Consider the following 14,640-nt stretch of genomic DNA (forward strand, 5'->3'; position numbering starts at 1 on the left):
ATCAGCTGCATTACACCACCTGCATTAGAATAGGCCATAAAATATAATCTCTCCTCTTTAGCTAGGGATCCCTTTCTTCTCCCCTACCTTTGCCTTTATTTTTAAAAACTGGGCCCAGAAAAGATAGGAAGTAGTAGTAAAACTTACCAGTATTTTACCCATCATATAGAGTCAGGAAACTCTAGGAGCTTTGGGTATGGCTTCTCTATTCCAGGGGGCACCGTTTACAGAGACCATGTATAATGTACCATGGGATCATACAAAGTGTGGCTCTGGATTATTTCTTGTGTCAAGAGCTCCTCGTCCTCTTTATTTGTTTATTTTTTGGGAGCCTCTGCTCTGAGTTTTATTCTTGGGAACAGGAAATAAATTCATGATTAGATTAACCTAAGAACTCCCATGTGAACTAGGATTCGATTGGATCCAATACTCATACGATAAGAAGCAATTATTTTTATTTACTTAACCACTCATGTGATCACCCAAACATTTGTTGAGATTTTCTGTGCTGGATGGAAAAACCAGAAAGGCAATAAAAATAGACCTATGGTCTGCCTTCACGGAATGTAAGGTTTATTAGTGGAGTCTGACATTAACTGAGCACAGAAAACTTTGTAATAAGGAAAGATAGACATTTTTTAAAAATCAAGAGTTGACAGTGTAGATCAGGAATCAGATATGGTCTGTAGGGATCATGGAAGGGCCCCAGAAGAACTTAAGAATTGAGTGGAGAGATGAAGAGAAGTAGGAGTTAATGAATTCAGAAAGGGGGCAGAGGAAATCACACACCCAGTTTGTAGGGACTGAGGAAAGTCACCTTGATAAAACACATTGAGCAAGGAAAAATATGTAAGCAAATGAGGCTGGAGAAGTCTACAACATTACTTAACGTTACTTAACTAAGGATTTCTGTCATTGCTCTCAGGGGCAGTGGGGAGTCCTTAAGAAGTTTTAGGGAAATAAATGCCATAATTCTTTTGCAATTTTAGAAGCACATTCTTTGTCTGTTATTGAAAACATAGTGAAGAGAATTAAGAGCGGAGCCTGGGGTAGTTAGAAAGCTACTGCAGTAGTTAACAAAGGAGACGGAGAAGAGAAGGTATGGTCCTAGGGAGTGATCATCATCTAGCATGGATTCTAGATTTCTCTGGGTCTGAAAGAGAAATTCCTTGCGTAGGTGACAGGGATAAAAGGCACAGCACAGGGAATACCGTGCATGGTATTGTCAGACAGCATTGGATGGTGACACCGAATAACTCTGCTTGGGATGAGCGCTGCATAACCTATAGACTTGTCGAATCGCTATGTTGTATGCCGGAAACTAATGTAACATTGTGTGTTAACTATACTTCAATTAAAAAATAATAACAAAATTAATTAATCAAATGAAGAGAAACTACTGACCTTTCTCTCCATCTCCATCTGTATCTCTTTTCTCTTTCTTCACCTGAACATATCTCTTATAAACGATTTTCCAAGCTCACCTTGACTCCCTCTCTCTGCAAAGTTTACTCTCAACACCGGTCATTTAGGTGGATACCTAGTAGCTATACTTGTAATATACTCCTGCTGTTCACAATGACTGGATCAAAGGTGGATACCTCTCTCAAATTGAACCTCAAAGATTATCTTGCTTAAGTATTTGACCTTCTGATTCAGAAACATGAAGTCTTGAGGTTTGCTGAAATTGAAGTTTTTGTACTTTATAGCCGATAACCTCTTTTTTTCTGATATTCTGATTATTTCCTCAAAAACTTTTGAAAATATATAAACCAAGTTAGCATTTCTGAAATATTGAAAATGGAATTCCTTTCCCATGAACTTAGTACTTCAGCTATCACACTAACACTTGACTGTTACTTCTATTTTGTGAGCAAAATAAAAATTGCTTCAGATATGGGCATCTGGTTGTTCAAATGGGCTTAATATCATCTTTGTTCACTGAGTAGAACTATTTCTCTACATTTTGTTGTTTTGTTCCATTTTGGCTTATTTTATTTTCGATTATATTAAAATATCAAGTAATACATAAAAGTATATATCCTATGACATAAAATTAAACATCTAAAGAATTTTATACTTGTAAAGTGGAAATCCAGTTTACTGAAAATCACCCTGGGGATATTTGGAGTCAAAAAATATAATTTTAAGATATAATTCTCCATGAAATAATTGATATCCAGGCATCCCATAAACGTTCTGTGTGCACAGTCATCTTTGTAACATTGACCTTAAATGCACCTCAAAAAACTGAAATTATTTTAGACATTTTATGTTCCAGTTCAACATTTATATTCTTAGACCCTTTGGATTTCAAAATTGTTTGTTTTCTCACAGTACATTTATACTCATAAATACTATAGTAAAGCGATTGATGCTATTATTATAAGCATTATAATTACCAAGAGCATAGGATATAATAATCTTGATAAAATTAACCACAGTGGAATTAACAAAAATAAAATTAACTAAAATGCAGATAAAGAAAAGTTAGGAAATATCATTTGTGCCTCTTAATAGCTACAATGGGTGTGTGTGTGTGTGTGTTAAGATATTCAGGATGATAATTCACTTTCAATTTCTGCTAACGCTCAGTGAATTGTATTTTGTCATGGAAGGGCAGTGATTTCCAGTTGTTTTTTGGGTTTTTTGGAAGCAGCAGGATCTCTTTTGAACAAAACCATTTGTCACAATATTAAAACGGATAACGGTGGCTTTGCTTTGGCTTAAGTAGGGTGGATGTCACTAAGCTTTGTTCTCTTGACTCTTACCAAGGCTTTGTGTAACCACGAGGTTTCTGAAGATCTGTTTTGCAGAAGCCATTATATAGAGAACAGTGTGGCAAGAAAAACAAACAAACAAACAAAACTCATGAGACCTTGTGTAGTTAATATAATTAGTTAATCACAAACAAGTATATAACCTGAAACTCTCAATACTTTCATTCATCAAATGGCAACGGCGATACTTAATTCTATAATCTGAATGTTGGTGTGCTGATTCGCACGTGGTGCTCACTCACCTGTAAATGTGTCTCCAGACGCTTGTAACCATACATTACAAACTGGCTTCTGCAGGAGGCACACCCTGAGATGATGAGTGTGCAGGACGCTTATGATGGAGCGCAACTGGAATGAATCCCTACGGAAAGGGGAGGAAGGAAGCAGGATAGACCAAAGGGAAAAGGTGATCTATGAGGTTCCAACAACAGCACTGGCCAACCCTATGAGGGGTCTAGAGTCAAGTCAGCAACTGTGTCCCACATGGAGACAAAAAGGCTGAGTATTTTACATTCATGCCATCCAATGATGCAGAGCACCCTGGGCAGCGTGTGGCCACCTCCCTGGGCCTTTTAAATTCTTTCTCTACAGTGTGCCATGGTAATCTGGATATTTAAATGTCATGCAATATGGACCGCTGTTCCACAGATACTTCTAGGAACCAGCATCACGTTGCTAGAAACTAGTATCATGTAGGTGGTTGCCAGGGTATAAATACTAGAATCTTGGAAAGATGCTCCAAAAAAACAAACCAAACTAAACAAAAACCTCTCCATTATCCAATATTGCCTCCTAGTTCCCAAAATAACCACTCTCAGAATCTAGTCTCCTGCATATACCTGCTAGCGGCTGTCAGTTCATACTGTCTCAGTCTGGTCCCCCTTAGGGGTAGAGTCCCTTTTGTCTTGTATCAGACCTACTATGTTCCTGGCTGGATTATTCAGTGCTTAACAGTACGTAGAAACTTCCTGTCCTGTAAAAAAAAAGCAGGGAAGAGCCCTGAGTAGAAGGTGGTACTCTAGGACAAAAACATCTTAATTATCTTCAAATAAGAGTGGGATACTCACCCTGCAGGGACATGGTGGGTCACTTCTGAAGGATCACAGGCTTCAGGTGAACCTGGGTGTTCGAGATCCTAAGGACACGGAATCCATATGTCCCCATCCCAGATATTAGAGTCCCATTCTTCCCCAATCACGGTCCGGATAGTGGGAGCAAAACCACCTTGATTAGTCACATGATATTCTTTGGCACTTGGCCACCTGATGCTTGTTCCCATACTTGCCCTTGGCTTTCTCTAAACTTCCAATGCAGAAGATAAGAGCACCTGCAGGCTACACAGGAGACCCTCTGGTTTTTACACACGGCTTTCAGCCCATCTTTTTTCTTTTCTTTTTTCTTAGACCATTACTTGAATCTCAAGCGACGGGGGTTTTTTGGGAGTCAACCCCTTCTTCTTCTTCTTCTTTTTTTTTTCCTGGCCACTATTTCTATTCTAATTCTTGAATGGCTGAAACACCGTGGCATTTGCTCCCGCAGATCCGACAGCCCCATTCACTACCAGTGAGCGTCCCGGCAGTAGGGCCACCACACAGCACGCAGTGACAGAACACGTGGGGGTCCTCGCACCACTGCCAGGGGTCTCACCACCGCGCGTGATCCAGCCGCGACCCGCCACGTTGGCCTTGCTTTCAAAGGCTGGTGCTCCAATTTCCCAGGCCTTTGTTTCCTGAGTTAATCACGTAGCATATTTATTAGGCATCGCCTTTTTTTCTTTCATTTTTTTAGCTTCAGAGAAAACTTATTCAGCATTCCTTGAGAAGCAATCTAGGTGGTTTTTGTTGTTGGTGTTGTTTTGGTATTTGTTAGTTTTTAAGCAGTCTAAAAGTACGTTGAGGCTAAGACGGATCATGCAACCTTCCCACGAAGTCGGACGCACAGACGGGAGGGCTGACGGCGGTCAGGGCGCTCCAGGCCCGACCCCCCGGCCTTGGACACCCCCGCGCAGGCGCGGACTCCAGCGCCCCGCCCAGCGGCAGCCTTCCCGGCGGGGGGTGTCCACCTGCTGAGTCCTGGGGCTCCAGCGGCCCCTCCCCGCGTCCCGCCCGCGTCTCAGCTCTGTCGCAGTCGGTTTCTCAAGCCCCTGACGGGACGGGAGGGAGACTTCCCCGCGGAGCGCGGGTCCGCAGGAGGCTGGACTTCTCTTTTTCAGAACCTTCTGGAATCCCCCCTGGCCAGCTCCTCTGGTGTCCGGACCTTTCTGTCTCCTGGGCGCGACCCCTTAGGCCGCTCGCTGAACCCCGTGTCCGGGGCCGCCACGTGGGCGCCGTGGCCTCCCTGCAGCCAGTCAGCGGCACCGGGACCCACCCCGCGCGTATGCCCTCTAGGGGAGCACGTGCGCAGGCGCCTCGCGCAGGCTCCGGGCAGGACTGCGCAGGGACTGAGGACTGTTTCCTGGGGTCAGACTGACGACTGACCCCCACCCCCCACCCCGGGAGGCCCAGCGCCAGCACCTCGGAAGCGTTGCCAGCCCAGGTCCAAGGGGGCTCCGCGCTCTGTCTATCCGAACGCGTGGTGTCGCCGCAGGAGTGTCGCTGCCACCGAGGCCAAAATGACCGCAGGCTTACAGGTGAGTCCGTGCGGCCTGCTGGGCCTGTCCAGGGCCAGGTTGCAGTTGGGTCACCGAGCGTGTCTGACCGAGTCCGGACCGTCCGACCCGCGGGTGCGGGGGCAGCCCTCGCCCGCCTTCTGGGCCTTCTTCCGTGTCGCCTTGCGGTCCCTCCACGGAGGCGTGTGGCCTAGGCACTCCTGGTTTCCTTGATGGGAAATAGGCGAGGTGTGCAGGGCGAGTCGATAGACAGTCCTCTAGAGCGGCCGCCGGCCCCTTCCTCCAGAGCACCCCGGAACAGCCTGCCAGCCTTCGGGGACGCCGCCAGGGCTGGTGTGCATGGGGGAGAGGGGTGGGGGGGAATGAAGTGTTAACCTGGTCGCTAGGTGCTTGTCCCAGATGCACCGAAGAATTGGAGATCAGAGACCAGAAGGGGAGATAGAGTTTACTGAGTAGAGAGAGACGAAGTACGTGACTGCAGAGCACGAGTGGCACGGGCCCCAAGAAACCCTAGCTGCAGCCATCGAACATGTTCTGTACTTACAAATTTGGCCTTGATTAACCTTGTAAGATCGACAGCTGGTGGTTACATAACATTTTGGCTTGTGCGCGTGCGCCGACCTGTGAGGCAGCGTTATAATTGTATTTATTCATGTGTTCTATTTTTATGAGTTTCTAATGAGCTTTTACTGGGACCTTACGGTTACTTAAAAGGCGAGTTGCACCCTTTGTGCGCATGATCAGCTCTTGTAAGTCTCCTTGTGGCTTTTGAGCCAGCTCTCTGGGTGGACCTTTCCTGTTCTGTTAAGAGAACAAGAAAGGGGTGGTGGCCCCAAGGGTGTGGCCGGCGTCTGCTTTTTTCTCTCTTGGCTTACACCTCACGGCCTAACAGGAGAAGGGGGGACGCGTGTCCCCCTCTTCCACCTACAGCTCTCTGAAGGTCTAGGTTCTGTGGCTAGAAGGCGCTGGCCAGTCTTCCAGGATTTCGGACGTGGATATAATCCTTTGCATTAAGGAGTGAGAACTAATGTTTTCCTCCAAGTCTTGCTCGGGGCTTGCGGACATTGGTCCTGGAGGTACCACTTGATTTTCAAGACCTACTGGGATCTCTGCGGAGAGCTTGAGGGTTCCAGGTGGGCCAGGGGAGCCCAGGAGGCCTGCCGGAACTCCTCCTGTATTCAGAGACTGCTCTCACGTTCCCTGGAGGGGGTTGGTAGAGTTACATTAGTTGTGTTTGGTATCCCCCCTTAAGAAGGGAGAGGAGGGAGGCAGGTTTGGCGGGAGGAGAAGTTGAGCTCTGATAGAAACCCAAAAAAAGCCTCAGCCAGCTCCTTAGGCCGTGCGGAACAAAATCGGTTGATCACAGCTGTCTAGAATTAGCCCGGAATGTTCAAGCCTTTAAACCCCATCACAATGAGCCATTAGGTGTGAGTTGCCCACAGAAGGATGAGAGCGTACATGTGCCCCAGAAACAGCCTCCTTCTGAAACAGCTGAGAGATGCAGCCTGTTGCAGTGATAAGTTCTTCCTTGAAGGGGGATCTGAGCAGCATGGTTACAAACCACAGTGCAGCTGTAACTAAACTCCTCCGCATACGGTATAGAGCCCCAAATTCCGGAACGGCTTATGAGACTATACCAGGCTGTGTAGGTTACACCATGGCAATAGCCACTCCCAAATCAAAACTTTAAAACACCAGTTTTGCTTTTTGCAAAGGTAATTTATCCGTCATGGGCTGCTGGAGAATCTTTAGGAAACGTGGCTAACAGAACGGCCACCCTCTTGAATGTTGTTGATGACCAAAGCAGAACAAAAAGTTCTGAAGGTTCTCAAACCAGAAATCAAATACTCTGTCCAGGAATCCCTAACCACCACTTCTGTCTTCCGGTGTTAGTCAGCTCTAGTCTCACAGAGCCAGAAAACGCAACCCTACTGTATATTCAGAAGAAAACCACTGTTGGACCGCCAGCAGACTAAGTAGCACAGAAACCTCTCTCAACAGATCTCCACTTACGCCTCTAACCTCTGACTTCTAACTGCATTGAACGCTGCTTCCAAACTCCAGCCATCTTGATATTTTCTGAACTTTTCATTCTCTCTCATTCCAAGATCGATTTGCTTGAAGTGGGTTTTGCCCAGGTAAAAGGGGAGATTACATTTTTGTAACCAGATCTTTAAGTAGGAGAGTGCATCTTAAAAATACAAAAGAGCCACGAGCTATTTTACCAGCAAAATGAGTTTACCTGGGAGTAGCAGAGAACTGTAATTGTCAACTATGGCAAACCGCCTGCATGTCCAGAGAACAGAGGAGAGGGCCCTGTTTTCATAGAGAGAAGGAGGAAGTTGGGACGGACACCGTCTAGGCTTCTCAGGGGCTTAGTTTGATGGTTTCTTAGTGTGGTAGTTCCTTAGTGTGGTAGTTGCTAGGAGAAGTTCTTCCTTCCTCTTGCTGAGGTAGATGAAGTAAGCTTCTTCCCATTGGGGAATGTGAGGTGTGTGTATATATATATATATATATATATATATATATATATATATATATATATATGTGTGTGTGTGTGTGTGTGTATTTTTTTAATGAAGTTTATTTTCAAGCTAGCTAACGTACAGTATACAGTGAGTTCTTGGCTTCAAGAGTAGGTTCCCATGATTCATCACTTACATACAACACCACTGCTCATCCCAGCAAGTGCCCTCCTCAATGCCCATCACCCGTATGCTCCCCCCCCCCCCATGAGTGGTCTTGTGTGAGAGTTCCCCCATCAGGGCTCCCTGAATCTGTTTCTAATGAGGTTTTCTTTCTTTGTTTTCACAGTGCTTCATTTTAACTCTGGGATGAGTAATCATGTGTCAAAAGACAATCTCACTCAAGCAACACTCTATATTTTCTTTCATCCTAAAATACCATATTTTTTTTTGTTTCAGAGTATACATATTCTATGCATCCTATATGGCCTATCTCCAACTTTAATCTTTTTTTTTTTTAATCCTTAGAGCACCCTTTAGTCCTTACACTTTTTTAACTCAAAGCAGGTGTTTTGTATACCATTAATTAGGGAATTATTAAATTAACCAAATTGGAGAAGAGTTTGAACGTTTTCATGTATTTTAATTTACTCTTATTTCATTTGAGGCTTTAGAGGTATGATTTATCTTATAATTACTTCTTGTAACTCAGTGAGAAATAGAGAAGATCATCTGTTGCATAGGGAAAAGAGCATTAGGAGAAACCAAGATCTTCTAAGTCCTTGTCCAGACTCAGTCTTAATTAATCTTTCTTGATAACGTCAACTAACTTCAATTTCCTCATCTGTAAAATAAGGTTTCACTGAAAAATCTCTAAGGAGTAGCCCAAATTAGACTGAAGTGATTCAGAAACTAGATTACCAATTCTCTGAGAGCAGAAATTCCTAAATAGGACAATAATTTACTTTCCAACTACTGTCACTGCTTTGTTTCCAACCCCCTAAAGACAAAAAAAATCTATATCTATATCTATATATCTATATCACTTCTGTTTGGGAAAAGAGAGAGCTGTATATCTAAGTTACAGATTACAGAAATAAGCAATATGTTCCAATACTTGGGAATAAATACTCTTTAATTGCCATAGGATAAATGCTTACAGGGAAGATCCTGATCCTGAAATTATATACTCTGTTGGGATAAGAGGCACGGGAAACTGAGTCTCAGAGAGTTACAGCCACTAGGATGCATTGTAGTTGCTGTGGACAGACAGCAAGTCAATCAGGACATCTAATATTGAATGAACACTACACACAAAAGAAGAAATATATACAGTTATATTGTCAACGTCTTATTATCATAACTTCTGTATACTTTGCTCAAGTAAATAGACCTTGTGATTCAATATCTATTATTCACTAAAGACATAATAGGGATATCTGGTCATATGGTATGGTCAAGAATTGAAGTTGAATTTTAACATAGATACCTTGTGTTGTATTGAGAGGATAAAATGTTTTCTTCCTTAGTTTTATTAATATTAATTAATATTAATATAGGTGATTCCCTATGGTAACCAAACTTAATTACTGCAGTAAATGCAACTTGATTCTGGTTTATTACTTTTTCTCTTTTTTGTGTATCACTGAATTTGGCTTGCTAATATTTAATAAAAAGTTTCATAATTTTCATAAAAGAGATTGGCCTATAAATTTCCACCTTGTAATGTCCCTGTCATATTTGGGTATCTAAGTTATGTTGCATCATAAAGTGAATTTAGGTGTGTTTGACTTTATCAAAGAGCCGGTGTAAGATTTGATTTATTTTCTCCTGAAATGTTTGGAAACTTTTATTACTGATAGCATCTGGGACTAGATGATTTTGTTTTGGGGGACAGTAGTTCAGATTAACTGATGTTAATATATTTAAGTGTATTTAGATATTCTGTTAGTCCTTGTGTCAATTTTAACATTTTTTAAGTTTATTTATTTTGAGAGAGAGAGAGTGAGCATGAGTGGGGGAAATGCTGAGAGAGAGGGAAATGGAGAGAATCGTAAGCAGGCTCCACACTGTAAGGGCAGAGCCCAGTGTGGGGCTCCAACTCACAAACTGTGAGATTATGAGCCAAAATGAAGAGTAGGATGCTTAACCAATTGAGCCACCCAGGGGCCCCAATTTTAAGATGTTTTATTCAGAAGTTTGTATGTTTATTTAAATGTAAAGTTATTTGCATGACATTATTATTCCACAATATTCTAATTGAATTTAATATGTGGAGGACCTGTAGTGATGTATCATTTTGCATTCTGGATATTGAAATTGTTTTCTTTTGCTTTGTCTTGCTCAGGAATAGTTAAACAATTTGTTTTTCAATGAACAGATTTTGAATTCTTTGACCATGTACTTGTATGTTTTCAGGTCTGGGACTTGGGCAGTAGATCTTTACTTTTTAATACGGTATCTTCTTTCATCCTCTTGCTTTTCTATTCTTTAAAAAAAATACTGGTGTGTATAATAAGTAGTGCCCTTATTGCTTGCTTATCTATTTTGTCCCTATTTTATTCCTAAGGATGCTATGTATTTTTTTTACATTTATTTATTTTTGATAGAGACAGAGCACAAGTGGGGGAGGGGCAGAGAGAGAAGGAGACACAGAATCTGAAGCAGGCTCCAGGCTCTGAGTTGTCAGCACAGAGCCTGATGGGGGGCTCGAACTCACAAACCGCGAGATCATGACCTGAGCCGAAGTCGGACGCTTAACCGACTGAGCCACTCAGGCGCCCCAGGATGCTATGTATTATTAATCATCTCCACAACATTCAGCATATGAAGCCCACCTGGATACCCCTCTGGCCCTACTGATTTTTAGCATAATTGCCTGCCATGGTTAACTGCATCCACCCGACCTTTATTGCTTCCTGGTCCCATCATCCTCATTTCTATCAATGGACCCAGGCCTGTGCTTATCCTCCAGCCATCAGCTCTGGCTTGCAGAGGAGGTCACCACTGTAATTGTCAGTAATTCCAGGGACCCTCTCACCAGCACATTCTGGGAGAGTCCTCTGGGCTTTCTCAGTGTGTGGGGAGCATTTGATGTGTCCTCTATCATCACATAACATTCACTTGAAGATATCCAGTTTTTTCAGCTCTTTAATCCCTTCCTGAACCATCTGCTGTGGAGATTCAGGGATTTCAACTTCACTCAGTATGGGCCATCACTTTCCTTGGACTTAAGGAACAACCCTAACAAATAGTTCCTTTAAGCCCTGTCATGTGTTAGGTGAGATATCCTGAGGGAGTGTCTTCAAGTTAATGAACTCTCCCTTCTCTGTTCTGATGCCCTAGCTTTAGCTCAGTTAGGTTATCAGCTAACTGCGGTCTCACTGCCACATGACTAGTTCTCTCTCCGAAAATTATCCACGCTTTCTGCTTGCATGATCAACTCACAGTGTCCCCCTGGGTTATGAAGCAACCTATTGCCTGATCTTCTGCCAGTTGGGCAAGAAAGGCACAATTGCTAAAACATGGAAGGTTGACAATGTGTAATCACAGCAAGGGATTGGAATTGGGCTCAAGGTTGAGGAGTTTGATGCCAAATAACCAAGGTGCCCAAGTGGTGGGCACACATTGTTGAGGAAGGGAGGTAATGAAAGCTAAGGGTTGATGTTCTTTGATGGCCTCGAGGGAAGTGAACAGCAGCACCAGGTAATGGGAGTTAACTGTCAGCAGGTAACTAGGGTAGAGCTGGGCTGCCTGGTAGGCCTGAACATTGGAACAAGACTTCAGCCGCAAGAAAACCTCTAGATTTGCGGTGGAACTGGTGGGCTGGTAGGTACACAGGATGAAAAGTGGGCCTCATCCTCCAACAGTGAAATGTCTACAGAAGAGAGGCAAAAGCCCACCATAGTTTTAAGAAATGTGGGTGAAGAGGAGTGAGAGAGAGACTCCAGTCAGTCCTGGAACGGTAGAAAATGGTACCATGTGTTTCTTTTACCCCCTTTGCCTAAGTTAAGGCCTTTGGGGAGAGTTTTCTTCAAGTTGAGTACAAACATGCCTGTTCTGTTTCTTCAAAGAGAACATTATCTTTATGAGCGACATACAAATGAGTTCTTTTCTCCTTGATTTTGCCCTCTTCCTCCCCCCTCCTTTGTTCTTTTCTTCCTTTGCTACATCCTCCTTCTTTCTTCCTTCTTTCATTTTTTATTCCCCCTTTTATTCCTCCTTTTCTTTCTTTGTTTCCATTTTTTCTTTCTCTTTTCTTTCCATAGGTTTCCGGTGCATTGGTTTATTGTGCTATTGAAATATTTTCATTAAAAATTTTTCAGTTTTAGAAATATAAAAAATTCAATTTTTTTTTTCTGTAGCTAGGAGAGAGAGAAAAGAGGAAGAAAGAAAGAGAACTGATCCTTTTCCCTGTCTTACTTGATGTGGAGTTTTTTGATGGTAAATTGACAAAGACTGGCTTTCTCAAGGGTTCAAAAAGGTGCTATTTTTTCCTGCACAAAAGTGGTTGGAATTTTTATTGCTAATCTGAAGAAAGTCAAGTGAGTTGTTCATGTTTGGTCACTTGTCTTCCTTCCTTATCCTCCTAATGTTCTTTTTAGCACTATTACTCTCTTTTTAGCTTTTCCTAGCATCCTAGACACATACAATTTCAGAATTGAAAGATACCTCAGAACTTTTCATCATTGTCCTTTTACAGCAGAGGAAAATAGAGACCACAGAGTAAAGTGACTTTCCCATGGCCATGGAGCTGGTAGAAATACGATCCACTCACTCTCAGCTGAACCCCCAAGATGGGCTGTTTCTGTCATATTTTTCTATTGTTTCATTTTCTTATCTACTTATTTCCTCCAGCTCATAACCAGAACCAAGACCTCCCCCACCAGATCTGTGTGAATTTAGTTTTAAATTTTCTATATTTCCTCCATTCTTACCTATTTTCCTTTATTTTTTTTTTCCCCACTTTCCCCGTTTCCTTTGTCTTTAACCCGCTGGACTCCATTTCATTTCACTTGCGCTTTTCTTACCCTCTTCTTTCCTTCTCTTCCCTCTTTCCTTTTTCCTCTCTCCCCACCGATGGCCTTCCTGATTACAGCCACATGCTGCATTTATCCACGGAGTCATTTCCTTGATGAGCTCAGAGCACTGTACATGCATTATCTTATTATTAATTCCTCCTATCATTTCTGTAAGGCCCATTCATTACCTCTCGTTTGCAAATGGGAACGAGAGACACAGGGAGATTAATCGAACTACCCGAGGATAAACAATGAATCAGTGCCAGAGCCATAAACAAAACCTGGTCTCATTGACTTCCCCCATATCAACTCTGGTCATGTCTCTCCTTTTCTTTCTAAATCTTGCCTCATTAAGTAGCGTTAACTCATCCCTGAAGTACTTTGAGGCAATCTGCCGCAATCGGCTGTGTTCTGGGACTTTGGGACGAGGATGACGCTTTGTCTCTGATAATGTTTGCGAACTTGGCCTTGTCTCTCAAAGCATTTGAGCCCTGTTGTCCCCAGGTGTGTAATGGGAAATAAGGGATGTGTAGCAGGACCGTGCTTCCTAATGTGTGACACATAAGTTGGTTTCGTCAGCACAGGAGTGGATTTTAAGGTGGTGCCTCGACAGGATGTTAAAGAAATCATGGCAGCATCATCACCGTTCATTTCTTTTAAATTCTCCTGGTGACTTCAAGGAGAAAGATTTATGTTATGCTTCTATACTACTTGTTAATCACATCTGTAACAGAGGGTTTCGGCACCTCTGGTAGCCACCGTGTCTCGCTATAATTTAAGTGAAGTGATTAATTTTTATGATGGTATTGCATTCATGCTGAATAATTTTTTTTTTCATTTAAGATGATGAAAGATCCTATTTAACATAGATTTCTAATAGATTTGCAAAACAGTCATTGAAAATAAAAATAACAAGTAACTATGTAGGTGATATATAGATATGGAAAAATATCTTGTAGGTAAAATGGATATGGATGAATTTCGGGAAGGGCAGTACACCGGATGTTTTTCCATCTCTACAGCACTGATCTGAATCAGCAGTGGTAGATTGGATTATTCTTCTTAGTTCCTTGATCCCTTTCTCAGCCATGGGACCTCAGAGTACCTCCATGTAGAATACATGTCCTCCTCCTCTTCTTTTCTTTTCTTTTTTAATGTTTATTTATTTTTGAGAGAGAGCGAGCGCACGCATGAGCAGGGGAGGGGCACAGAGAGAGGGAGACAGACTCCAAAGCAGGTGCCAGGTTCCAGACTGTCAGCACAGAGCCCAACATGGGGCTTGAACCATGGGATCATGATGTGAGCCAAAGTAGAAAGCTAAACTGAGCCACCCAGGCACCCCGATGTCCTCCTCTTATTGATTTTGACTTGTCCAAGTGACTTGCTTTTACTAATGAAATGTTCACCAAAGTGGTTTGGCTTGGGCTTCTTGCATGTTAACCCTTCTAGCATGAGAAGAACAAGAGCCATGTTGATGTTATTCCCTAAATGATGAGGCTCTGCGGTGCTGATATGACCCTAAATCAAAGCCTGGACTTTAGCCTAGTAGGCCCAGCCCAGCAAAGAACAGCAGGAAACAGCTGAACCACAGACACATGGATAAATGTAGGACATTTCCTTGTCCGAAAGGAGCTTAAGGAAAAGAAGAATACAAAACCTAAAACAAAGATGTGTTACCGCTCTTTTTATCTCTGCGCTTCTTCACCGGCAGGCAGACAGCTCCTGATGTTGCCTGTCTACTCAACAGGCTATAATCCTAGCCAGCA

The 14,640-nt window shown here is 42.9% G+C and overlaps 2 long non-coding RNA genes across 2 annotated transcripts in view; one reads left to right on the forward strand and one right to left on the reverse strand.

Moving 5' to 3' along the window:
- Positions 1-438: 438 nt before the first annotated feature.
- LOC123383036 lies at positions 439-4,483 on the reverse strand. Its single transcript, XR_006592253.1, has 3 exons — positions 3,848-4,483; positions 3,620-3,753; positions 439-3,141 (listed from the first exon to the last, which is right to left on the reverse strand). It is a non-coding gene; the product is annotated as an uncharacterized LOC123383036 (long non-coding RNA).
- Positions 4,484-5,286: 803 nt separating this feature from the next.
- LOC123383035 overlaps positions 5,287-14,640 on the forward strand; it is a 246,614-nt gene continuing 237,260 nt past the window's right edge. Inside the window, exon 1 of the long non-coding RNA XR_006592252.1 lies at positions 5,287-5,409. This is a non-coding gene — a long non-coding RNA (uncharacterized LOC123383035). The remainder of the gene's footprint in view (positions 5,410-14,640) is intronic.

The sequence above is a fragment of the Felis catus genome, chromosome F2 (genome assembly GCF_018350175.1).
Source record: "Felis catus isolate Fca126 chromosome F2, F.catus_Fca126_mat1.0, whole genome shotgun sequence".
Classification (NCBI taxonomy): Eukaryota; Metazoa; Chordata; class Mammalia; order Carnivora; family Felidae; genus Felis; species Felis catus.